Source organism: Triturus cristatus, chromosome 3_2, assembly GCF_964204655.1.
Source record: "Triturus cristatus chromosome 3_2, aTriCri1.1, whole genome shotgun sequence".
In the NCBI taxonomy this organism is placed as follows: Eukaryota; Metazoa; Chordata; class Amphibia; order Caudata; family Salamandridae; genus Triturus; species Triturus cristatus.
The window spans coordinates 1,014,169,109-1,014,196,514 of record NC_140584.1 but is presented as its reverse complement, the minus strand read 5'-3'; the positions used below and the strand labels follow the sequence as shown (position 1 = coordinate 1,014,196,514).

The window sequence follows — 27,406 nt, the reverse complement described above, 5'->3', positions numbered from 1 at the left end:
TTCAGTTCTGGGTCCTCGGAGGTGGTTTTGTGCTTCAAGAGCAACAAAATATATGCAGCACCCTCCAGAGCTGTTTTTCCATCCGTGAGCTTGATGCGCGGTTGAAAAAACGCGACTGGAAGAACTGTCGCCTGTTTGCAACTGGAAAAACTGCTGCAGACTGAGTCCAGAGCACTGTGCTTCTGATGTCCGAGACCCCCACTCCCACTCCAACTCCAACGCAGGCCCTGCTGTGCGACTGAAGGAATCGACGCATCACCCGCTCCTGGCAGGAAGAATCAACGCAGCACCTGTTTTGCCGCCACCGCCGCATTGACCCCAGCATATCTGGATTTTCCACGCATCGTACCTCTGCGGAAATTTTCCAGCACATCGCCCCGCAGTAAGGAGCTGCTTTTGGAATTCGATGCAGCGCTTCTCTTTGCAGTAAGGAACCGACGCAACACTTCTCCTGTGTGCAGCAGAACTGATGCCTCCATTCCCCTGGGACTCAAGAATTGACGCTTTGCTTGCGTTTTCTGATGCTTCCCTCCTTTGTGGCTGTTTTTTGTCTCAGATTTGGACACAAAGGTACTTTGTGCTAACATCAACACATTCATAAAGTTCTATGAACAAACTTGCTTAAACATTTAAAATGTTTCTGCTTGTGTATGTTGGATTTTTATTGGTTTGGTCTTGTTTGGTTTAGATAAAGATTGGTTATTTTTCTAAACTGGTGTGGTATCCATTTGTAGTGTTTTCACTGTGTTACTGTGTGTTGTATGTAAAATGCTTTACACATTGCCTCTGGGATAGGCCTGACTGCTCGTGCCAAGTTACCAACGGAATCTTGGGGGTGTAACTCCCTTTCCCTGATTAGAAGGAAGGTTTCCTACTAGGACAGGGTGCTTACCACTGCCAATCAGCGACCCTTATTTCTACCACTTTCGTAGAAACACTATTCTTTGCACCAAGAAACATGCATTTTCATACAACAGAGAATTACCCCAATGCCCCATTACATCCAGCTTTAAGTGTAGGCCGCTTTCCGCAAACCAGTAACATGTGTTTTTTAAATAATAAATACACTGCAGTCCATTCTCCTAGTGCAGCTGTTGTTTTTTGTCCATTGTAAGGCCCGGCTTGAGTTCACCTTGCCTCAGTGGGTGGAGTTTATTTTTGATTCTTCTTCTGAGTCTTTCTTGTGGTCAAGGCCTGTCATTGTATTAATAGCACAACCCTGGTGAGTCAATATAGCCCGTCCTCCTGCAGTGCTATGAAAGCTGCCCACAGCGTGAAGGGGTTTGTTACATAGGTTTATTGTAAGTCGCCAAGTTCATTACTCAGGTGTGGGTCCTCCATTAAAGGAGAGGAGCATAGCCCCACTTAAATGGCCCCCAAAGACCCAGTTATGAAAAATAAAATGGCAATTTATTACTATTTTATTTTTCATCATTCCCATTCTGAACCACGTGTGAATGGGGCGGGGCCTGCTGAATGGCATCAAGGCGGAGTGGTGGGCAGAGGGCTGCCTATGCACTGTTTAAAGTGCGCATGTCTCTTTGGCCGGTCATCTTGCGACAACATGCTCACTTTAAACCTCTCAACCGAGCGGTCTTAAAACAGCTGGATTTAGAGCAAGTGCAGGCCTCCAGTGCGCTGGAGAGTACCGACAGATGCTGCTGTCTCAAATCAGGATGCTGCTGTCATGCTGGTTAACGGCAACATGTGATTTTATTTGTGTGCTCCCCATTTTCCTTCCCCTCCCTGGTAAAGGTCAGCCGCCACTGACATTACTTGTAACTTTCCCAACGTTCTGTGAAGAATTGGAAACTTCACAAAGTTATGACGTTTTACAGAGGACATCCAATGTAGAGAAATATACCTCCTCTTAAACCAGTCCTGCATCTCTATTCTCGAATGTTCATTTGTTTGATGTCTGCAGTGTGCTGGGATGTATAAATACGTGATTCGCACTATTGTCCCTATAAGCAGTCTCTACATTTGAGTAAAAACAAGGAGTTTTGAGAAAATGTATGCAGCAAAAAGTGAACTCGCACTGAAAAAGTCTGCATACTCTGGCTACCTCGGCTGGGTTTTTTTGTAAGAATAAAAACGATTTTGGAGTGAGGTGGAAATGCTCTTTAAATGCCCAGGAAAATTTCGCACATGCAATGGTGAATTTAAATTGGAAAACTCTGCAAAGGATGAAAAATAGGAACCTCACCAGCATTCGAAACATGCAGGTCTTTGTTTGCTGGCAGAGGAAATAGGAACAGAACGGTAGGATAAATAATGATGATCAACAACAGAAACGGGAGAGCGACTGTGACGAAAAACAAGAATAAAGCCTGAGACCGTGGCTGCGTGCTTGAATATTTGCGATCGGAAAGGTTATTAAATGCACAGCCCAGCTGGCAACACGCCCCGTTTATCTCTCCTCGCTTACCCGTGCTCCTTTCCCGCGCTCTGACATGTCACACAACACCAGCATCATCGCTTCCAGAGACTGAAAGCTTTCGGGGCTGGAATGCACAAAAGAGAGCGGCGATCGGCCTTCATCGCCTAAAGATTACCTGTCGAGAGTGATATAAATATAATACATAAAAAGCAGATTTTCAGGGCCAGCTGTGAAAGTAATTTAACAGCATATCTCCATCTGCCGGTCTCACCAATTCACAAACTTACTCAATACACCCCAGATCGAAATCTTCATTCTCTTGATAACATCCGCGGCAACAACAACAACAAAAAAATGTTCTCCTGTTAAACTCCTGCAGATAACGTCTGTGCAATTATTCCCCTCGTTTTTTTAATGCTCGGCACGCTTTAATTCGCTCCGCGAGGCCTACAGCTCCCAAACAACAGCGAGCTAAAGTCTGTGTAATTGAAAATGTAAGTAATGTTTTAAACATGGGATGCCTACCCGAGCAGCATTCTCATCAGCAGCAGGCCGGCCTGTGACGCTGTGCAGCCCCGATCCGCAGCTTTATGAGGTCATGGCTTGAGAAATCGGGCCCGACTGCGCCCCTTGCCTCCGAGGTACTTCCGGGTGAGAGCGCACGAGCCACAGCGTCATTACCCTCGGTTCTGTCTTGGCGGGGAACGTTCAGTCATCTAAAGTACCTGCCCAAACACCTCCACTTCACAGGGTTGGATCGCAGCAGAGCTGACTCCTCCTACGACTACACCATCAGTAATATGGAACCACGAAATGACAACACCTATTATTTATTCTACTACGGGCTCGACACAATGGAGTTTGTGAGGTTCGCTATATACATGGTTCATAATGTTATTGGTATAGAGTTTGAACCAGTGGCTGGGTCCTGGTAGAGGGCACTTCAAACTTTACGTCAATTCTCGACAACATACATGCACTAACCCAAGCTGCCTCCTCCCCACCCAAGGTGTAACCAGAGATAGTCAAAAGAGGATAGACAATTAAATAAACATTTAAGGACCCACAGAATGGTGGCATTTTAGGTTCCCTCTTACCTCTATATTAGCCAGTACTTGGGTAATTTCACCCAACGTAGGTAAAATGAAAAATGCAATTTATTTGTTATTTTGATTTTTCGGGCTCCTTATTTCCCAAGGGCCCCTTGGCGCTAATGGTGACCAGTCCATGAGCTAAGGTTCCACCCTCTCATCCAGGAAACAGACACGTTTCAAGGACTCTCCTGATCGGCAGATGACTAGCCACGGTCTGCGTTCCAGGCAGCTGCGGCATGGAGCGGGAAAATCAACCATCAAGTGGCACTTTCTGGAAACAGGGGGAGAGATGTGTGTCAAAAAAGCATACACAGATGACTGGAGTGTATCTTGAAAATATTTTAGTAAGAGAGTGAGGAGGGGCATTTCCATACAGAACCCAGAGGAATCTATAGAGCACTTTAAACGTGATATGTTGTCGCTTGGGAAGCCAGTGCAATGCCTTCAGAGTGGGCTAAAGCATGACTGTCACGTGTGGCACTAACAGCCAGGGGGGCTGCCAGGTTTTGAACTGTATGGAGTCTGGTCAGAAGTGAGGTTATCTTACCTATCACAATAGTTTATCGTATATGTAGAAGAGACATCAAACAAACTAAATGGAGACCTTGGCGTGGACATTGCATGAGGAACACACAAGCTGAGACGACTACGTATATTGAAGTGTCCATCTGCAGGGTCGCCTCAATCAGGCTGTGGAAAGGCCCATAAAGGCAAAAACCATAGTACCCATCAAGTTTGTACCCAACATATACTCCAGAGGCCCTAATGTTAAGTGCATTTATTAAGTGTGTTACAATTTTCCTGTAGGCATACATATGCAGAGAACTATAAACATAACAGAGTATGTGTGCTTATAAAGCGCATATTCATCCAAAGGATTTCTTAGCACTAGATACATTTGATTGTAATGCGTCAAAACAAAAAAAGGGGGGGGGGGGCCAGGAGCTAGTTAATGGTCCAGTGCCTATGCTCCGAAACGTCAATGGGGTAATCACTATGAGGACACTGTTCCGGGGTGGATATGGTCAGAGGACGACCAAAGTCCAGCCTAGTGTTAAAGGATAGAGGAGAAATGAGGTCTAGGGTAAGGTACTAGGGATGGGGGGGGAGACAACAAAAGTGTCTCTTGTTGCCCTCACACACCCCGAGGGATGTCATGCTTCATCATCGGGCGTGTGCTCCTCGTCGGGCCGGCGGTGCAATGCCCTACGGGTCCCCCGAAGGGTCTCTTTGGCGGAGTGTGAGGCCTCATTTCTCCTCTATCCTTTAACACTAGGCTGGACTTTGGTCGTCCTCTGACCATATCCACCCCGGAACAGTGTCCTCATAGTGATTACCACATTTGATTGTAACCCAACTCAATGGCAGCCATTTAATGAACATAATCAGTCCACTGAGCTGTCAAACACGGAATGAAGCCCCTGTCCCGTGGACACATCTACACTACAACGTGGGATTTAATCAGCAGAGATATCTTTTATTAAGCAGACATTTTGAACAAACTGACTCCTTGGTAGAATCTGTAATCAGGATTGATTCTGGAGTGGACACCAATGATAAAATTCTGTACTTGGTTGGATGGTAAGAAATTAACCACCATCCTTAGTTCTAAAGCATGGTCATTGTACTCGCAGCAGAGTGAAACTTTTTTGCAGACCGATGCGGTGGTCGATGCTAGTAGAAGGCTACCCCTGCCACTGTGTGGCCAGAGGAGCCGTCTGGCAGCCTCATGCATTGGAACATTGATGTACGGCTTGCTGCTGTGTGTCGTCACAACGTCCACCAGTGCCACTGCCACTGGGCGGGCAACAACATGTAACTTACTTTTCAAGTCTGGCATACACTGCAATCAGCCATGACACCACACCAACCTGCAGAAATGGACTTTATGCTCAGCAGCAGCTTTTGTGTTTTGTAAATTAAAAGGGAGAACACACCTGCCAGCTCTGAAAGAAATCTCACTGTATCAGAGAAGGGCCTTGCATAGGGTGGGGCGTGAGTGAGGCGGGGTCATGGCCTGAGCTCAGTACTGTGACTAGTCATTGTGACAGTGCAGCCTACTCAGTGTAAGGCTCTGCTGCTCACCTTAGCGTTTACTGTGTGATCACCTTTCGTCAACAAGAGTCCTGTGAAATCTGTAGACACTGTGTGACTTGGCTGGTCTGTCACACAACAATCGAAAATTCAATCAGCTCTTTTATCTCACAACACTGTTGCGTCGTTCTACATTTGCGTATTGCAACAGGCACTGCCAACCTTCCAGCTTTTCAGAAGATACCTGGTAAAGGCTCAACTTAAACAGAAGGTACCGTACAAGGACTGCAGGTGATAGCTGTGGAGCTCACCTTGATGTGACCCTCCAAGGTCAGAGCCTAGCTGCACCACCTCTGCATTGAAAAGGTTCCCGTAGACTCTGAGAGCGCTAGACAACAGATGAAGATGGAGAAACTTAGAGATGCTCGGCAGGCTGCCAAGCACTGAGGGTTCAGGAGATCAATGAAACAAAAGATTCAAAGGAGGCTGTGGACTGAGCTCATTCCAGGCAGACGCATCAGCGGTTGACTTTTCACACTAGGGTAAGGTGAGCAGTTGGTATTGGAAATAGAGGGACAGCGGGTGATTATTTCTCTTATTATTGATTTTGGAATTTTATTCAGGAGAAAGCTATGAATTGAATTTTCTGTGGGCTCTTTTTCGTTGCACAGGCATGCACATTAATCTCACCATAAATGCGTGCCACAGAGAAGCCAGCATGCTGGAGGAGGAGCGAAGCTCCCAGAGTGGAATGCAGGACTTGTTTTTTGTGAGCAAGTTATGCTGGGCCTAGGCCAGAGGCATTCATACATAATGCAGAATATCTTAAGCTAGATGTGGGTGTGAAGCAGGAGAACAGTAGTGTACCTGGTAACACGTAAACGTGATTCCTTGCTTTCAGTTTCCCAGCACGTCCAACTACAGTTTTCTGACCTTTGCAAATGAATGTTGGGCTTGCAAGAGGGGTGGACAGATCAAGGGATGCTGCCATCCAAGCAAACATTTATCATGTGCATGCTCGTCACTTTGTGCCCAGAATAAATGTGTATTTTTCTTGAGGTTAAGCAATTGGAAATTGAAGATATTGTCTGGCTAGCAGTTCCTGGACATCGAGGTGTGCAAGGTATGTCTCGGGGGGCTCATGCCAAATTTTCTGGATATCTTCTCAAGTAAATTTGCATAAAATGAATCTAAATAGAACTCATGTATATAGTGAGTGGATATCATAAAACTCTGGCATGGATCAAGCTGGCCTGGACCTGCAGTAGTCACCCCTGATGTACCTCCACCCCGGGCTTATGTTTATGTAGAAATAAATGGCCATGCCCCAGAGGGCCTGGTTTGCACTTTGTTGCAAAGTACAAATACATGGCCCCTGAGGACCTGGTTTGCACTTTGTCGCAAAGTACAAATACATGGCCCCTGAGGACCTGGTTTGCACTTTGTCACACTTCGTAATAAACAAGGGTCTTTCAGATCGTGCACAGTAACAGGAAAGCGGAATAGGAGCTTCGCCAAGAAGGAGCCTGCACTGGATGCTCAGTAGACGTCATGGTGTCAGCCTCAGTGGTGATGCATGCGTCCTCATCAATAGAAGGTCTATCAAACACCAATAAAGGCTGCACCTAAGGGACCAGCACACAATAGGATCCGATGCAGGATGAAGCATCACCCGCTAGTGGCGACGGAGGAGCACAGGCTAGAATCACTGGAGCAAATGTACCCTAATTACCTCTTACATTTTTTATGATTATTTTTCTTTTTCATGCAAAGCAGGCAATGAGGAGAGAGGTAAAGGGCCCTGCACAGATTCTGTCACCATGCAGGCCAGGGGAGACAGGCTGTGGCTGGATCTCATTCCGCACCACTTCACTAGCCACCCACAGGAGACGGGGACGGAGGGCCCTGAAGCCACTAGAAGCCGCTGAACTGTCACACTCCACATTATGGGCCCATGGCACGAAAACAACTGCGCCACGCAAGCCGATACGTCAATTCATGTACCCTATCAAGCAACACTGACGAGTCCCCGGAAACACATGCTGAGTCCATGAAGTGATGTTAGCCCCTTTCCCATGCCAAAGGGTGGACATGGACAGGCACCTCCAACTCGAGGATCAGCATCTCTCAAGGACTTTAAGGAATCTGAAACACTGCCAGCTAGAAGGAATTAAATCCATTTAATTCCCCGAAAATGAGTTATCAGCTTCACAGTGCCATACTTCCCCAGGGCTGCAAGGAAATTTTGCAAACAAAGCATAAAATTAGTAGGAGATAAGTATAACTGGGAGCGTGCGCTAAGCTGATATGGGCACCTGTAAGAAGCCATGAAGCAAGCGAGCAGCGCACCCCCAAGTGAGTCTGCCCGGCTCAGCGAGGCTGATGTATGCGCATGCTAATGGCCTCTTACGGAGCTTTATATCTGCAGTCCATAATATTAATGATATGTAGTTCTGTATTACCACCGCGTACATGTCCGCTATTTGACTAGCACTGTATGTGACATACTATTTGTTTGAAAAACAATAAACATTTTATATTGGAAAGATAAATAAGATCAGAGCACTTGAGGCTCCACAGCAGCCGAGCAGAAGGGGAGGACCCTGATCCAGTCCGCTTTGCCTTAAGACAATGGCGGTCAAATCCCTGTCCTGGAAAATGTGACTCATGTGAGGGGAGGGGCTTGTAAATGAGGTAAACCCCAATGAGCCTGTCCAACAGCATAAACCACCTACGCATGCAGACCTCGCCTATATTTACTAAAACTGGGCCAGTACATGGAGGGGAATGAGGAGCGTCTACCATCACCAATTGACGCCAATGGCAAAAGCAGGGCAATCACGAAAACTCAACATAAACATGCAAACTGATTATATGAAGCATCAATATCCAACGCCTGAGGTGGTCAACTACCGAGTGTTAAAGCAAAAGCTCCCCAAGGCCAATGGAGAAAGATGCATGAACATTAGCATCGCCAATTTATTTGTGGCACTATAGATAAACCTTCCACATCGCATGTTCCAGCTTCCCCATGCACCGCCGTCCTGTGACACATGGAACACGGCGAGATGCTTCTTCACAGATGGAGGGGATCTATCCATGAGCCTTATGGGTAACGCTTTAGCGTCCAACGATAAATTGCCTTGCAGGCTGATGACGGACCTAATATGATTAGGCTGCAAAAACCCTGGGCCATGGCCCACAGAACATCAGCCACTGCTCAAACCAAAGTCATGCCGGGCCTTCCCCAGGCACAGCAACAAAGAAGGAGCCAGTACCCACTGTGCAAGTCTGTGATTTTAAATAATTACTTTTTCTCAAACCTTCATACTCAATGAAAGATCTTGACTGCTCTTAAGACATGATGGAATCAAGAATAAAGATGTTTTGTGGAACTTATTGGAGACTTATGTGTTCATCTTTGAAATGTATTATTTGAGTGCACCCCAGTCTATGATTAAAAACAAAGGATCATATTTTTAAAGCAGCCCAGAATTTCCTCTTAAGGAGCAGCTGGTTAGTTTTGCCACTACTGTCGCAAATGTTCCAAATTAGTTTCAATCATTTTATTTGGGGTTCTTGGTAAGTGCTACGAACCAGCCTGTGTTGAACTCAGACCCCTTGGGTGTAGGGTACAATATGAGCGGGCAGGGCAATGTGCATCAAAATGCATTTCTCCACATCAAAGGTAGAGGTCGACGTAGCAGTATACCCAGTACACCAGAGCTGTGACCTGATTCAAGTCAATATGTAGAGCCAGGGTTCTATTCCCTAGGGTTGTACTTGTGTCTTGACAGAGCTGTACCTCTCTGAAGAGCTCCAATGAGAGTGAAACACGTGTCAGCAGTTGCTTTTATTCATTTCTGGTTGGCTTGGATGGTATTTACCAATCCAAAGCTGTAATACTGTGCCTGGAGTGGTAAAAGGTTTTGGCCATTTTACAGCTCGGCAAGGATAGCACTGTGCTAAACCTACGCTTAAAAAATTTGCTATAGAAATAGTATAAGACTTTGTCCCTTTCTCTCTCGGCGTGGATGCCTAATCCTCAGCTTAAAGACTTTGATAGAAAAGCAGACATTTGAAGTGAGCAAATTTAGAGTGTCCTCTGAGTGGAGTGTTCTATACTGGAGTATATATATATATATATATATATATATATATATATATATATATATATATATATAGAGAGAGAGAGAGAGAGAGAGAGAGAGAGAGAGAGAGAGAGAGAGAGAGAGAGAGAGAGAGAGAGAGAGAGAGAGAGAGAGAGAGAGAGAGAGAGAGAGAGAGAGAGAGAGAGAGAGAGAGATATACTGAAGTTCCCAGCTCGTGCTGCAAGGAAAGCCCGCACTTCAGGTAAGTCCAAAGTGCATATATGGTGAGGTAGGTAATTAAACTTTATGCTTACTTTTCAATATTTTGGATTCAATATCATGTCCTCAAAATTTGCACTCTAAGATATTTTGGATTTAACATTCAAGGTGCACACCATTTCCAAGACCCAGCTGTGGAATGCGCAAATCAAAAACTCCAATTGATACTGGATTTGCAGGCCAGGTCTACATATTTCACTTACAGACACAGAAAAAGCTCATGCCATACTCTCCTATTTCAACAGTTGAAAGAGCAAAAAAAAAACAAGGGTCATCTAGACATCAATACCAAGAATTTCAGAACAATGGTTTGCAAGTTTGTCAGTGAAGGGAATTTAACAAAAGGCTGCCAAAATTAGGATTCATTCAATTGCTCATATATGAAATATGTATTCAATGGAACTATTTCCCCCCTTTTTTTTTAATCTACCCAGCTACCTGGCATCAACAACATTATTTTGACCATTAATTGGAACTGAACCATCACCTGTGCCACTATCAGCCTCCTTGAAAAGTATCAATGACCGATTTCGGAGTAAGAGGATTTTTTTGGCAAAGTTACAATAGATAGTAATTGACTACCAACAGAAAAACTTGACGTTTCGCCCGCACACTCATAACATGTTTCACATTTCAGTTTTGACATACAGTTGGTGCATTTCAAATTAACCTAGTGGCACTGTTGCCATGGAGAGGATGCTCGTATATGGATACTGAATGCCCACACACAAATGTAGCGGATCACAGCTTCGAAATGGAACTGGAATCCTACTTATGCTCTGCTGGAATCAGACAATTATTGCCACCTACCATTTCAGGTGCAATTTATGCTGCTTTTTTCAGTTTCTGAAATCGAAGCTTGCTAAAAATATGTTTTTATACGCATTTAGACATGTAAGAGTTCAGCAGTGTCAATAGAATTGTGGGTGCAATGACCAGAACACCCAACAATCAGTAATGGCATGAACTATGCCATTTTTAAAGGTAAGAAATGCGCAATCAAATAAACTCCAGTAAGTCTTATCGAAAAATGAACAGGTTAAGATGCAAACACTGCAATTAATTAATGAATTCCATAGTATGACTACGCACTAAGACGTTAAGCCTTCATGCTTGGTACTGCTACCATTCTTGGTACCTGGCTCTTACCACAGCGCCGTTAACAGTTCATGTAGGAATTCAATGCCCCATGGTTTGATGAGGCTACTTTGCTGAGAGATGTGTACATGCCATTCCCACTGCACCAGTGTGTTCAGTACCTCACTGGACACCATTCTCGATGCAGTGAGTGACCAAACTCCCCACTGTTTCCCACCACTACGATTATTCTGAAACCTGCTACCCAAAAGTGTTTGGCCGGCTGCAAGATGGCCGCACTTTGAGTGGGCTCTGCCGGCCAAGCTCGACAATCCGTCACTATTCTGCAGGAATCCCTACCTGATCTGCGCATTCATGCTGCTCCTGTGATCCCCATGAGGCGAGGCGCAGATTGTTAGCTCCGCTGCCCTTCAGCTCGATTTTCTGTCGGAGAGCGGCCATCCAGTTCGGACGCCCGGCCCACGTCTCCGGGCTCGGGGCTCAGCCATCCCTCTCTGCCGACTGCGGAGGCTCTCTGCTGCCGCGCACGGCCGTGTCCTGCTCTGGTGGTGACATCTCTGGACTCCGGGTGAGTCGCGCTGCCTCCCTGGTTCTGCCGGCTGGGTTGGGGGCCCGCCCAGCGTGCCGAGTTGGGCGCGCCGATGCTGTGGCGCCCCCGGCCCCTCCGTCATCTTCTTCTAGAGAGCCCACTGCCATCTTCATTGCTTGGGGAGTCCCATCGCGGGTTCCGGCGGACTTGAGTGTGGGGATCCCGGCTGAACCCTCACTGCCTTATACTGGCAGCGGTCGACGGCTGGAGACTGCTGATCTGGTTTGACTGCCTCCTGCTCTGCGCGTGTCTCTCTTCTTCCGACTGGGCCCCTCATCATGGGGAAAACCGATCCAAAGCAGCCCAAGATTACTTTCAACCTTCGAAGGTCCGCTAGGCAGGACGTTGCTGGATCAGAGGGTGCCGGCTCTGCTGCCACTATGGACACCCCCCCGAATCGAGAGGATGACCTCAAGGCAATCATGCTGTACGTTAAGTCTACAGTAACTGGTATCGTGACTCAGTTGGACCAACTCTCTGCCCGCCTGGACACAGCCAAGGCCAGTGTGGACTCCCACGATAATAGGTTGCTCCACTTCAAGTCCAGGGTGTCAGACGCTGAGGATGCGGCCAACCAGGACCGTCAGAAACTACTCAAGATGGACAAGCTCCTAGCGGTGATCCGGGAAAAAAACGAGGATTTGGAGGCTCGCTCCCGCCCGAGTAACCTCCGCATCACGGGTCTTCCGGAGTCCACCAACATTTCCAGGATGGAGGACTTTGTTGAGCAGTTGGCCAGGGAGCTCTTCGGTGAGGTCCTCTCCCCGGAGTTCATCGTCGAGCGAGCGCACCGGTCCCTGGGTCCACGTCCCGGTCCCGGGCTTCCTCCACGCCCCATCATTGCAAAAATTCTGAATTACCGGGACAGGGATGCTATTCTTCATGCTGCACGAAACAGGGGCACCATCAACCACCAAGGCAACACACTCTCCTTTTTCCCGGACTACACCCTCACTGTTCAGGCCGCCCGAAGAGAATTCCTCCCCGCCAAGCGCATCCTGCAGAAGCATGAGGTTTCATACTCCCTAGCCTATCCTGCGAAACTAGGAGTCCGACAGGGCGCCAAAACACTTGTCTTTTCTGATCCGGGAGCTGCCCTGGCCTTCGCCAAGAAATTGGACAAGGAGGCCCGCTCCTCCCCTTCTAAATCTCAGATTGATAACGCTGACCTCCTCAGTGACAATGATTGATGGTGCAGTCCTCCTTGTTTCATTAACCTTTTTTCGGAGAGATTCCTGAACTGATGTAAGCTTGGCCACCCGGCTTCATAGCGGGGGTGTTCGCCTAGCCCTGTAATCCCCTCACTGGATGATTCCCTTTTCTCTTGATGTTCCTCCCTTTCCCAGTTGTGGGTCCCTGAGGTGGGGCGGGTGGGTTGCTCAGCCTATTTGGGGGGCTGGAGTGGGTGTGGGGTTGGGGGGTTTCTTGGTCTGGGTTGGGACAGGGTGTGGGGGTTCTCCTTGGGGTTTCTTGTTCCTTTATTGGGTCGGTGGCTTTATTTTGCCACTCTATGCTTGCTATGTTTTGTTTTCACAGGTCCTGATCTTGACACCGCACTGTGCTCCACGCCTCGTTTCGACTCGAGTCTACTGTTATTCACATTCTATGCTTGCGCTGCTCCTTTGATCCTTCTCCCTGCTTGCTGGGTGTACGCACCTGGTTCGGGTGTGGTGGGAGCTGTCTCTGCTGTCCGGCGCACGCGACACCTCAGAGCCTTTCCGTCTGTCTGATGTTTACACGCTCCCTGCTGCATGGCTCTTCTGGGGGACGTCCCCGATGTACTTACTACACCCGCCTGCGGCGCCCCCACCTGTTCCACATCTTGCTACGACTGGGACCGCATCCTTATGACTGACACTGTGTGCTGGACTTGGAATGTTCGGGGTCTTAACGATCACCGTAAGGCTAGATTGATTCATTCCCACTTACAGCGACACAGAGTTGACATTTGCCTTCTACAAGAGACGCACCTGATGCCAAACTCCCACACTTGACTCCGGGCACGTTACTGGGGGGAGTCCCACTCCTCCACCTACTCTTCTTACACACGGGGCGTATCTATTTTAATACGAAGGGGGCTCCCTTGGCACACTACGCAGGTACACATCAATCCCGGAGGCCGGTATGTAATACTTCATGGTTCGCTGCTGGCACAGTCCGTCACGATCGCCACGGTATATGGCCCGAATTCCGACTACCCAGATTTTTTTCATCACGTGTGGCACCTTGTCTCCGCTTGTGTGCCTGCGGCTGTAGTCTTGGGAGGGGACTTCAACGTCACCCTATCTGCATCACTTGATCGGTCTGGTTCGTACATATCTCACCCGCGTGCCACTTCGGCTCTCCTGTCTATTCTAACTGATAATTCTCTGTACGACACCTGGCGTCACCTTCGCCCAGATACACGTGAGGGAACCTGTGTCACAAGTGCGAGGGGCTGCTGGTCACGTATTGATTTCTGGCTGACCTCTCCGGATGTCTTGCCCTGGCTTATCGGTGCTGCTCATATGGCGCGTTCCTTTTTTGATCACGCGCCAGTCCGGCTCTGTATCCACCTTCCTCATTCCCCGCAACGGGCTTTTACTTGGAGTCTCCCCCCGAACGCCCTCCGGGACACTGTCTTCTGTGCAGACATTCACACCGCCATCACTAATTACATTGATTTAAATACGGGATCCGTCGACTCCGCGTCCGTCCTCTGGGAAGGTTTTAAGGTAGTCATATGGGGTGAATGTATTTCTAAGCAGGCGGGTGTTCTTCGATCCATCCGCTTCACATTATCCAAGCTCGAGAAGGATATCAGAGGCCTGGATGCCGCTCAAGCAGCGCACCCCAGTCCTGAGAAGCTAGCCCAAATACGTCAAAAACACACGGAGTTCTCGGAGGAGGCGAACCGTGAGCACTCCTTCTTGGGTAGGGAGGGTCGGGCCCGTCGTTTCGGTGAGGGTGACCGTCTGGGATGTACTGTAGCTAATCTCCTTCGCCCTCCATGTGCGGCTTCCTACGTCACGGCTCTAAGTGATGGGGGTTCCTCCAAAACCACTTCCCCAGAGGAGATTAAGACCCGCTTTCTTGACTTTTATTCACAGTTATACTCTGCAGGCACCTCCCCGTCGCAGGAAGACTTCGATCAATATTTCGAGTCTATCTCGTTGGTCTGGCTTGCAGACTATCACAGGGAATTCCTGGACATGCCTTTCACCAGGGAGGAAATACTTGCCGCTATCAGCAGCCTTCCCGGCGAAAAGGCCCCTGGCCTTGATGGCTTACCTGCCTCATTCTACAAAACTTACGCGGACCTCCTGGTACCACACTTGGCAGCTATGTATAACGAGTCCTTTGATACTGGTGCTTCCCCCAGTCTCTCCGTGAAGCCATGATAACGCTGCTCTTGAAACCTGACAAACCGGCTGACCGTCGCGATTCCTACCGCCCCCTATCTTTAATAAATATCGATAACAAAATCTTTGCTAAATTGATCGCCTCCCGACTCTTGTTACTCATGCCACTCATTGCTCTGCCGGACCAGTCTGGCTTTATTCCTGGTAGAGCTACCTCGCACAATCGCCGTACAATTTTTTAAGTCCTCCACCAAATCAATCCTGGCCTCCCTGCAGTGACGACCTTGCTGGACGCCACAAAGGCATTTGACACACTGGAATGGTCTTTCCTCTTCTACCTCTTGCCACGCATGGGCTTCAGTGCGATGTTCATACGCAAGATCAAGCTTCTCTACACCAATCCTTCGGCGCGTCTCCGTATTAATGGCCAGGTTTCCGACCCTATTAGTATCAATCGGGGCACCCGGCAGGGATGCCCAGTATCGCCAATGCTTTTTGCCGTTGCGATGGAGCATCTGGCTGCCAGACTCCGTCAGCACCACACCCACAGGGGAATTGGTTTCTCGGACCGTTCTCTCCTCGTCTCTATGTATGCGGACGATGTCACCTTATATGTCCGTAACCCTCAGGAAAACCTTAGCCCTCTCGTTCGAGAGATAATTCGCTTTGGCGGACTTTCCGGAATTCAAGTTAACTGGAGTAAGTCGGTGTTATTACCCCTGACCGATGCTACCACGCCGTTCACTCCTGACTTCCCGTTTCTGTGGGCCTCTGGCCCCACGCGCTATCTTGGCATCTGGCTAAGTAGGGATATGGACGAACTATGGAGATCCAACTTCGGTTGTGCAGTCGATTGGTTGGAATCTAAGATCCTGACCTGGAGCCAGCTTCCGCTTTCTCTGGCAGGCCGGATCGCAATCGCCAAGATGGTGGCTCTGCCTTAATTTCTGTACCTGTTTCTGAACGTTCCGTTTCCTCTTACCACTCAATTCTTTCGCAAATTGCGCTCCCTCATCATTTCGCTTGTCTGGACAGGCAAACAGCCAAGAGTGGCATACGATGTCCTTACTCTCCCAGTGTCTGTCGGGGGGATGGGAGCTCCTGATTTCAAGATCTATGCCCTGTGCGCTCAGGCCAGCTTCCTCCACTTCTGGATACATCCCACCCCTTATCAACCACATGTAGCCGGGGAGACGGACGTTGCTTCCCCTTGGCCTTTCTCCACGGCATTGTTCGCGCCTGCGGTGCGCCCGCGGGCGGACACAGTCGAGACCTTGCGATGGGCATGGTCCGGTCTTCGCCGTATCTCGAATCTTCCCCTACTTTCTGCCAATGTGGTGCCAATAGTGAACCACCCCGATTTTCCCCCGCTCCAGCCCTCAGGCATGTCTAAACATGCGGTCCGTTTGGGATTGCAGACTGTTGCGGACCTCTACCCTGGCAACACTTTGTATTCCCCTCCCGCCTCCTCAGGCCCGTTGGACACGCTTCTGTATTATCAGCTACGTGCTATCTGTCGGAAGCTGCACTCCACATTTCCCCAGCCTCCGCCCACTATGCAGGCTCATTACTTTATGTATACATCCCCGTCCCCACACAAACTAGTCACCAAACTTTATGCGTTTACTCTAATGTTCACCTCTATTTCCACGGATCGTGGGCGCGAAGCCTGGGGCACAGATCTGGGCATGGACATTGCGCTGGCGGACCGGCTATACTGCTGTAACCAGACGAAGAAGCTGTCGCCAAATTATCGGCTCCCTCTGATACATTTCAAGTTCCTGCACAGGCTATACCGCACCCCTGCTCAGCTGCACAAGCTAGGGCTCATCCCGACTGACACGTGCATGCGCTGTGCGGCCCCCGCGGCGGACTTCGCACATTTAGAGTGGCTATGCCTTAAGGTTTCTGAATTCTGGCGGACAGTGTGCTCCATAGTTTCAGACATTACCAGTGCTGTTGTGCACCCGGACCCTCCCCCTGTGCTTGCTTGGCTTCATTAAATTCTATCCTGATGCTTTTCGACGCCCAATTGCGATGCTACTGGTCTTGGCCAGACGTAGAGTGGCGATGTGCTGGGGCCGCAGGCCTGCTCCTAAGGTCAAGAGCTGGCTGGAGGATGCCTCTCGTTGTCAGACTCTTTTATCGGAGTTCTGGGACTTACTGTCCGCCAGGTCCCACCCAGTGGACATTTGGGGCCCTCTGATCACTTATCTCCACTCACGCACTCCCCCCAGCGGCGCTGTCTCTCCCGCGCTCCCCGCCAGCCCTGTGCCCGCGGCGGCCGCCGGTGTTGGCCGGTGACGGCTCCCCTCTTCCTCATTGGCCGCGCTGCACATGTGGCTTACCATTATTGTTTTGTCCCTAGTGTGCAAACGCTGTGATTTAGCCCTAACATATTCATGTCTCTCTCAAGGTGCAGTTGAATTGTTCCCTAATGCATGACTTGATCTATACTTTGTTCATCTGAGCTGTTTTATTGTATGATTTAATGTGTCTGTATTTCGGTGCCGCAATAAAGGTTGTTGAAAAATTAAAAAAATTAAAAACTAAAAAAAAAGTTAAATAGGGCCATAAGTATTTAGGGCATGAGAAGGCCATATCGATCACTGGAAGATTGACGAAGAATGACTCACTGAGCTACAGAAGTGTGAATGAGAACCTTACTATATATATATATTACATGAATGAACGTCTTCAAAGCCCAACCCATGGAATTCTAGTAGACTTCTTAGGAGCAAACATCATCTGCGTTTGCTTGACTTTTTTCGATCAAAGGGGGGGAGGGTGCTGCGACAAAAGCATGTGCGTAACAAATGGGTTCATTGGACAGCCTTCTGACTCTTTAAACCCTTATTTATTGACAACTTCACTTGTGATGGTATTTCTGCAATCACAATTTTTTTAATGTTCTAAATGCTTAATGTCCTAAGTGTGGCTGTCTGCAGGTCATATCGGAAGGAACAGACCCCCAAGCACACCCTGTGCGAAGAGGGAAAATTCAACTGCAACATCCACTCAGTCTGCGGCAGAAGGCCACGCTTCCCTTTAAGGGCCTCAGGAGATCTGTATTGGCTCTTTCTGGTTTTTGCTATTTCAATTCCTTTATAGTGAAATATAAAATAAATCACATCAGAGGACATCAGCTGCAGAAATCTCCTGCAAGAATCTCTCGCAATACAGCGACTGGAAAGGTTACAAAATATCTCTATGATAAACTACCTGTGAGTGCAAAATATCAGATTGTATCAAGCGACCAAGGAGCTTTTGGCAATAATATCACAGGTGATTTATTCTGTTAAACACCAGATGCACACAGATGGTGTTATTAAACATCTCCAGTGAGCTAAGTACAGTGCCTCATTCCAACTTACATCTGATTAGAAAACCCAAGCCATCCATTCCTCCTTCAGTCTTGAGGACTGCAGTAAACACTGGTGCTGCTTTACTAGCTGTCACCCCGCAGGGGTAACCTCTGCAGTAGGCCGACACCTTACTGATGCAACGAGGCCAGGTCGCGCCCCTACGACAAGGGCTTCTAGCCAGAATGGCCCACTTTACCCATAAAATATTGCACTGAGGCTCACTCTTCTACCTAAAAAACATAAACAAAGACCCACGAGTGGGGAGAGACACAGTAGATGAAAAGTTAGCCTTCTCGAAATATTGAAAGCAACAAACAAAAACCTCAAAACAAGCCTTCTCCTGTTTAGCTCCAAGGCTGTGGAATATAATATTCAAAAACACCAGACCCAACACTAGCTTGCTTCCATTCCAGGAAGATCTAAAGACTCGCTTTTCAAAATGCATGTTATAAGACTTACATCTATTTTCCCTTTTACAGCTCTTCAGTTGTTCTACAAATCTTGCAATCTAGCAGAACTATCAGCTATATATTTCTGATGTTTTACCTTTGCTTTCTCTATAAAACTCCCTCATTATCAACAGTGACGGCTTTGCCACCCATGTCACTAGGTCTGCCCATTTTAACCAACTTTAAGAAATAAATGAATACAATTTACTGTAGTATAGTCAATATCCCATGTCAATGGTGCTCATTTTATAAATGTCAGTCTGAGTGAGCTTGTTGGACTGGGACACCCTTTCTGCAGGGACTGCACTAACCCACTACGCTCTCTTATGGTCCCTTTACCAAAGCCTGGTTGATCAATCTATGGGGCAGTTTGATAAGATGATTTGCTGTCTATCAATTCAGAAACCATCACGTCATTTGAAGCATCACTGTTTAAATCAATAATACATTTAACATCATAATTAATGCGTACAAACTGACAATATAATTTATTGTAGGTGACCTGTGAGGGCGGTCCATCCTCATAGCCGTGTGAGGGCAGAACAATCTAGGAACCCGTTGAGGACAGAGCTAACCACCAGCCAGTGCGGGCAAGATAGCCAAGGCTCTGACTTAGGGCAGACCAATCTAGGAGCCAGACAGTGCATCTCAGGCGCTTCACCAACTCCATCCTTCCTAGGAGACCCAGAAGGGCAGTCTTGGAGCCCAGGGAGGGCAGTCCATTCTATGAGCCCCACGTAGGCAGCCCAGCTGAGAGCCCTGCGAGGGCAGTTCATCATCCGTATGAGCCTCATGAGAGCAAGTCACCAGTAGGAGCGTGATGAGGGTAGACCATCGCAGGATGACAGCTCATTCTAGGAAGGGCACTTTATCCTGCAAGAGATGATCATCCCAGCAGACACAATCGGGCTGGCCGTCCTACTAGCCTCTGTGGGTAAAGAACACTAGGACCTCCCTGAGGGCAGTTCCTCCTAGGAGCTCCGTATGGGCTTTTTCATCCTAGGAGCTTCCTAAGGGAAGTCCGTACCTTAAGAGTCTTCGAGGGTAGACCTTCCTAGGAGCTCCACGTGGACATTCAGTCCTAGGAGCTGATGAGAGTAGAGCGTCCTGAGAGAAAGGGCATTTCATCCTAGGAACACTGCGAGAGTTGATCCTCATCATAGAAGCCCATCCAAAGAGTCTAACCTAGGAGCTGCATGAGGACAGTACTCCCTAGGAGCTCACGCGAGTAGCCAGCATAAGTGTGCCGTGAGGGCAGAAGTCACACTGCTTTCACGCTCATTCCAAGCACCAACCACCACTTCAGCAATACTGCATAACACGGAGTGTTCACACACTGCACAACAAGGCTGCGGTAGGAAAGAGGCAGCCTCCCTCTACCCTCACAACAGCCAGCGAGACACATCATGGGCTTCAGAACTAGTGAATCACTAGTGAACCACCACTCACACTATACTGCACAAGCACCAGTAAAGGTACTCCTTCCCTCGTAATGGCTTGCAATGCTGTCTCTGGTTTTGATTAAGGCTTGTGGTGTTTTAGGATGACTTTTCTGTTGAGCAGGCTAGGAGGGCAAGTAGTTTGTTATTAGTGTTGTTTGATATTTAGGGATTTAGGTTAGTGTATAAAAGCACAGGTTCACCGGCCAGTGCTTAATTTGTAAAACATAAATGCTGAGGCTCAATGTTGTGCTCAGAAGCCCATGGCTGGCGCCGTGGCGAATACTAAAGCTCTTTAGTCTTGATTCCACCTCATGCATTTTTAATACTCCACTAGACATTCCTTGCCACTTTACTTCTCTCTTACATGGTGTTTTTATCACTACTTTGTCCCTGTCACTGTTTTTCTGTCTTTCTCTTCCAACTTCTTTCTCGCTTTTGTGTTTCTCTCTCATTTGCACTGGCTCAACATCTGTTGAGGAAGAATGAGTGCGAGTCACCAAAAAAGTCCACAAAAATGAGCGCAGGTGAAACCCACTTGCACTCATCGGCTCAAATTAACCGCTGACGCTGCACGAGTTTTCCCCTGCCTGGACAGTAGAACAACATTTTAGCCCCTTTTAAAGCGGAGTGCGGTGGCCTTCCACCTTGCTCCTGGCAGACACTGCAGTCACGTCACTCTAAACCCAGGGATTCCGGAATAATGTTCATTGTGTGGGTGCCGACATTAATGTTGCATGACTGATGTCATAGGTATTGTAAGCAATTTAAGTGTCACACAAAAAACAAGTCTAGCAAATAAGACAGATTCATTCATCAAGAGTGTGGTATGGGCATAGTATGCAGCTGGTGGTGGTGCAGTTTTGGACCAAACTGTTGCTAAAATATTACTAAACCCTAGTATGATACAGCACAGTCTTTTATAGACAGTAGTTTTTCCGGTAAAATGCCCACAAAATTCTCACTGACATGCATTTTTACTGATAAATGTATATAGTGTACAACGAATAATATGTGGACATAGGTTTTCAGCAAATATTTACCATTTACACATCACCAAGTAAAGCGTCTTGGTTTGTTTTGATCCTAATAAAATCTTTGTTTCCATCACACTTGAGAATTACACACAAAAAACATAATGGGCTTCATTTGTATTACCCAACTGCTGTGATGTTTTAAAAAATTAATGAAAATAAAAATTAACTTTACAGGCATTTAAACGTTGTGTTAGAAAAAAACGGACATCCTTTTCTTTTACACTCCCTGTGCCCCAGCAAGATTCTTAGATAGTAGTTTAGTTTGAAAAAAGTTGTGGTAAGAGAAAGAAAACAAAACACCTGTCTCCGTGTTAAAAGAATAATCAGCAATTTGTCAGAATACAGAACCTGTTGTGTGACCTCTGACTTTGAAAGTGCAGCAATTGTGACACTATAAAAACAAAATTTTAAAGTATCTTTATTTCTCAGTCACCTTATGAACTCCAGCATGGTTATTTTGGGGGTGCTGCAGCACCCCAGCCCCTATGTCTAGGACCCAGGTTCGTGCCAGCTGTTCGGCACTGCACGCTACACCAGTACCGCTAAACGCATACATATACACCGAGCCCCTTCGAAAGCCACGCGTCTGTCCGTGCACGAGACATCACTGCTTTGCATTTGGCAGGTCGTTTGTATCTGCAGATGCTGCAACAACGCCGACAATAAATCCTGTCAGCCCAGAACCTTGTGTCAGCGGAGCAGGCCGCTCCTAGCCACTTGTGAATACGGCAAGCGGTTGGCGTCTGCACGGGAGTCTGTCTGTGCCTTGCGTCTTGGCGGTTACTTTGTCGGACAGTCACGGCGTGTCACCGCCACATGAAATAATTCATTGTGCGCTGCCCTAGTGTGCGGAATAAAACTCACATTGCTAATCGTATTTTAGGGCTGCGGACCTCTACAAATTACAGTTCCCATTGATGACATCAAACCGTAGACTGGTCCCTTCTTCAGCGCAGAGCGTGTTGGTTATGTGGTTTGTTGCACGACTATGTCGATAGCGCAAATGCCACACCAGTCACACACGTGAGCACCAGTTGTGCAAAAATAATGCTCTAGCAGGGATTTGTTGAGCGCTTTCTGTGATAAAAAAAAAAGGCTCGCTCGTGTGTACTGATGCAATCAATATACGTATGTATGTATCCGGTGAGGATGTGTGGCACTGCAAGCAACCTTTCGAAAAGATAAAAGGCTGGCGTTCGCGCAGGACATCGTGCTGTGCCAAGCAAGGGTCGGTGCACCCAGCAGGGCCTTCCTCGGGCACGCGGAGGGCGGGAATGCGTGCTAAAGCGGAGAACCCGTGGCGTACGCTATTCTTCCGTGCGCACGGCGTGCGCGCCCCCTGCGCCGTCGCAGCCCATCCGCGGTCGCTCGCCTGCAGTAAGAACTGCTCTATAACGCGCTGCGCTCCGGCTGATGAGTCGGCGCGCTTCTCTCCGCCTCGCCACCCCACCCCACAGATGCACAGCCGGCGGCTTAAAGGAAACAACGGCGTCTTTCTCGCGTTAATAAAGCCACCCGCTGCAGAGAGCTGCCTCTGACCAGCAGGACGAACGCTCAGTGGGTGCCTGCGCCTACTGCAGAAATTCGGAGAGCTCCCTACATATCACGAATTCGGATACGAATCAGGACTTTATTCTTCCGATTCAGTAATGTAAGTGCCATTAGAGTGGATACCAAAGGTACCATTTAGTTAAGTTAAGCACCGGTAGACAAGAAGACGATGTAGTACACCAGTGAGCTGCGCTGCTATGGCGACATTCCAAAAGGGAGAGCTTTCAATGCCACGGAGAGGCACGCACTTCTTTAAGAGGCAGGCCTGTAAGGTGCCTGAGAGGCAGGCCTGTAAGTTACTCGAGAGGCAGGTCTGTAAGGTACCCGAGAAGCAGGTCTGTAAGGTACCTGAGAGGCAGGCCTGTAAAGGACCTGAGAGGCAGGCCTCTAAGGGACCTGAGAGGAAGGCCTGTAAGAAGGGACCTGAGGGTCCAGCCCCGCCCTCAGTTTTTTTTTGGTATGGGAGGTATTGGCTCATACACTGATTGCCTATTGGGATTACAATGCCCCAATCAGTCACAACTACCAGACCACAGCACAAGCTCCGGGGAGTAGGGTTAAGTAACAGAATGTATACATTTGAAATGTTTCGAGAGGAAGACTGACCATCTGTTAAACGGACTAAGAGGGGTAGGTAGGCTGTTCCACAAGGTGGGGGCCTTGCAAGAGAAGGGGCTTCTTCTGCCTGCTTGAAAAGAGGCGAGAGAGGCCGGGGTGGATTGCAGGGTAAGCTGATGGCCACAGAAGACATTAGAACCATGAAGAACTGACCAATTCTAGCTGGCCTCACTCGTCACCAACAGAGCCTAAATGATCATCATCCTGCAGACAAGCAGCCAATGTACGGTTGCAAAAGCTGTAACAATGTCCTTTTCATCAGAGTGCAGGCGCTAAAGCTATCTGTGCACTGCAGAAGACAGGTCGCCCTAGAAGGATCAGGTAAATACAGATATCTTGGCCTACGAGAGTCACAACCGTGAGATACACGTGACTGGCCATGGCCCAACATGGCAGCCCCTGTAGAGGCTAAGCCGCCACACTTCCCTCAATACAGGCCCGTCTGCCCGGACCTGCTACACATTACCTTTCCTCGACGTTATGCGGAGGCCGCTGTTTGTGCTAATTGAATGTCTGCCTCGCTTTACTTTTCCCCCAGCTCTTTAACAAGTACTTCTCAGCTTTGTGCGTATAAAACCGACAGTTACAGGAGCTTTACGGAAGTGTTGAGGAGCATCTTGTGAGGTGGCATCCCGTGAGGCGGAATCCTGTGAGGTGGCATCCTGTGAGAAGGCATTCCGTGAGGAGGAATCCCATGTGAGGTGGTATCCTGTGAGGTGACATGCTGTGAGGTGGCCTCCTGTGAGGTGACGTCCTGTGAGGTGGCATCCCGTGAGATGAAATCCTGTGTGGTGGCATCCTGTGAGGCGACATCCCGTGAGGCGACATCCCGTGAGGCGACATCCCGTGAGGCGGCATGCCGTGAGGTGGTATCCTGTGAAGTGACATCCTGTGAGGTGACATCAAGTGAGTTGGCATCCTATGAGGTGACAGCTTGTGAGGTGGCCTCCTGTGATGTAACATCCTGTGAGGTGGCATCCCGTGAGGTGGCATCCTCTGAGGTGACATCCCGTGAGGCGGCCTCCCATGAGGTGACATCCCGTGAGGCGGCATCCTGTGAGGTGACGTGACATCCTGTGAGGGGGCACTGGGACGCTGCTCAACCGACCCGCGTGCCCGAATATAAGAGAGCACAAACTCAAATACACGATAAGAGAGAGAAGCACCTACACAGAGTATATCTGAAATACCAGAATAGAAAAAAAACCACCTGATAAGTGATAGGCCCATACACAGATTGCAGAGCAGCATGTACCAAATATCATAACAGAAAAATATACATGATGATAACCAAATCACCCCTGTACAGAGCGTGTCCCAAATGTCAGCAATAAATATAACCGATAAGAAAGATAGGCTTTGACACGAAGCCTCTCCCGCACATCACTGTACAAAAAACAAAAGCCTGTCAAGAGAGATGGCCTTAGTCCTCCTATGCTGCTTTTCCTTGGCGCGAGAATGCATGAAATCAAGTTTCAACACAGACATGTAAAGATCGCAAACTATTGGAAACTTCTTAAGGCCTCAGTCTATGGAAAAGGAGGCACGCCAAAGCACGCAAATATAGTACAAGAACGCAAGAGATTATTGGACACATTTAAAAGGCAAAAAAACACGAAAAAACAATGCACGTAATAAAAAAGACGGCTTCAAGGAACTAGCCTCGCCATACAGTGCTGTAAACAGGGCCATTGGGAAAACACTGTTGCATGTCAGCAAAAATGTGACTTTGCTGCACTTGCATCATAATCCATCATTTGCATCACAAACAGCAGATTTTAAAAAAATCTAACACAAAATGACCAAATGCTATTACAATTGCTGCATACAACGTGCAATATGATGGCAGACATTCCACGAAAGGTAGTCACCTTCAGCTCATGAATGTTGTAACTGCCCATTTATAAATGTGCCAGTTTTGCCCACACAGTGTAAATATCAGTCTTTGATGGTCTGGGGGGGGAAGGGCTTTTCCCAGCAGCAGTAAGCCATCTCATTACATGCCTAAATATAATGTTAACAGAGCTTTCCATAATGATTTCTGTCTTTATCATGATTTTCTTTATTAAACTATGGATATTAACTCACCTTTCATTGTCGTATTATGTAGTCAACACTCATGCATAATTTGGTACTCCAGACCACTTACTTTCAGTGGCCCCAACTATAACCAAATGAAACACACAAACAAAAACAATCAGAGAAGCAAAGCCTGCTGCTCGGTACATGCGAAAGGCAGTTTCAGACAGATATCACCCCACCACATTTCAGACTCGATGGTGGCTGCGCTGGCAGGTCTTTGAAAAAATAAATATTGCCCATCCCATTGATGCCCCTCTGGCACATCCAACGCATGTTTGATTCAAAGGTTGGTTGGGGCTTTGGCAAACAACACCCAACAAACACTGTTGAGCTCCAACAACAGGATGGTTCAAAACACTCCACTCCAATGGTAAAGCCCCGACAAATGCCACCAACACATTTTGACCCCAATGTTGTGTACCTTACAAATACATTCCAACACATATCTTCTGAGTCTAATATGAACAACACTATTTCTGCCTGACGCAATACACACTATAGTACCAGACAAAGAGTCTGCTCAGTGCATGCTTGTCCCTAAAGCGGCATGAGGTAAGCCAATATATTTAATACACCCCTGAGACCCTTCACCAGTTAAAAGTCAGAGAAAGAGCAGACACATCCCTGGGGCCCAAATGAGCAGCTGTGACCAAGGCACACTTATTTCCTGCAACCAAAGGGAAGCTTTCGCTTACCCTTTCATATCAGCCACCGGCTTATCATCAACCTTCCAGCTGGTAGCCCAAAAACATGGGGATGCATTCAGTCTGAAACCCCAAAAGAATATATTTCCTCAGAAAGGCTACCATTAGGGGGAAGAGCAGGAGAGGAAGCCAAGTGTGGGAATGAGCAGAGGCTTACATGTGGGGTGCGACTCTCTGGGGATCAACAGTCTGTACTGTAAGACCTGCGCAGGCTTCTCTCGTGTGCCCAGGCAATCCCTACCAACAGCCAGGCATTTCACACCTCACGCACAGAGCTTCACAAGCTGGCGGCGCTTTGGCTCGGATGCTTCTGTTATTCATGGAACCGAAAGGTCTGCTCATCAGGAAGCAGAAGAGTGAAGGGGTGTAGATTTTGATGGAGCAACCACTGCGCTCATAGAACTGTGGTAAGCGCACAAGTGCCCCTGTGCTGGCGGTGCACCGTGCATGCATTCCATTAAAGGAGACCCTTGAATGAATGAATGATATGATCTCGCCAGTGGAGGCTGATCTCAACTCTAGACAAACGGTGGGCATGCAGCCTGGGCGATGGGTGGGCATGCTTTGGAATAAGTCTTGCTGTGGAGGAGGAGAGCCTACAGGGACCCCTGCGAGGCTGGGTGATGGCCTGGTGCTTCTGGAAGGCCTAGGGGGCTTGGGCAGAGAGAGTTGCCTGTCCTGTCGCTTCATTTTCCTTATTTCCTCATAGGTCAGTTCGTCTCAAAGCTTGAGTGCCTTTCATGCTTCTCCTCTGTCTCTGGAACCGAGCCACTGCGCACAATCTGGCGCTTATTTTTAACCCAAGATCCCACCGCCTCCCACGTGGAGACAAGACATTCCAGCATGCAACAAATTACCCTGGCATGGAACTCCAGCAGGTACAGAGAGACCAGGATTGCGTAATGATGTGCCATAAATAGTGTACATCAGGCGTAGTCCCACTGCCAATGAAGGGAGGCTCTCGACTCAATTCTTAGTGATGCACAACGCGCTACCCTGAGTCCTGGCGGGATTAGCATAATATTACAATGCACACTGGTGCACATGGAGTGAAGGCTCTCTCAGCGTGCCGAGAAGGCAATTAAAAAGCGCTACATTTCATACTCTAATGATGAGGGTAGTAGTGTTATTAGACACCAAGGTGATAGCCGCCAACTGCAGATGCCAAAGTACACACATGCGCTGTGTATATTTTTGTTCATGTACATATGTCTCATTACACAAAGTAGATTTTGAATCTGCACTCTTAATATGT

At 48.0% G+C, this 27,406-nt stretch overlaps 1 protein-coding gene across 2 annotated transcripts in view; it reads right to left on the bottom strand.

Annotated features, from left to right (window-relative positions):
• TMEM132E (transmembrane protein 132E) overlaps positions 1 to 27,406 on the bottom strand; it is a 1,031,163-nt gene that overhangs the window by 997,936 nt on the left and 5,821 nt on the right. The window contains exon 1 of one of the 2 annotated variants that reach the window (XM_085649650.1): positions 2,906 to 2,989. The exons of the other annotated variant lie outside the window; for it this stretch is intronic. The gene's annotated coding sequence lies outside the window, so the exon portion shown is untranslated. Of the gene's footprint in view, positions 1 to 2,905; positions 2,990 to 27,406 lie in introns of those variants that run through there. 2 annotated transcript variants of the gene reach the window in all.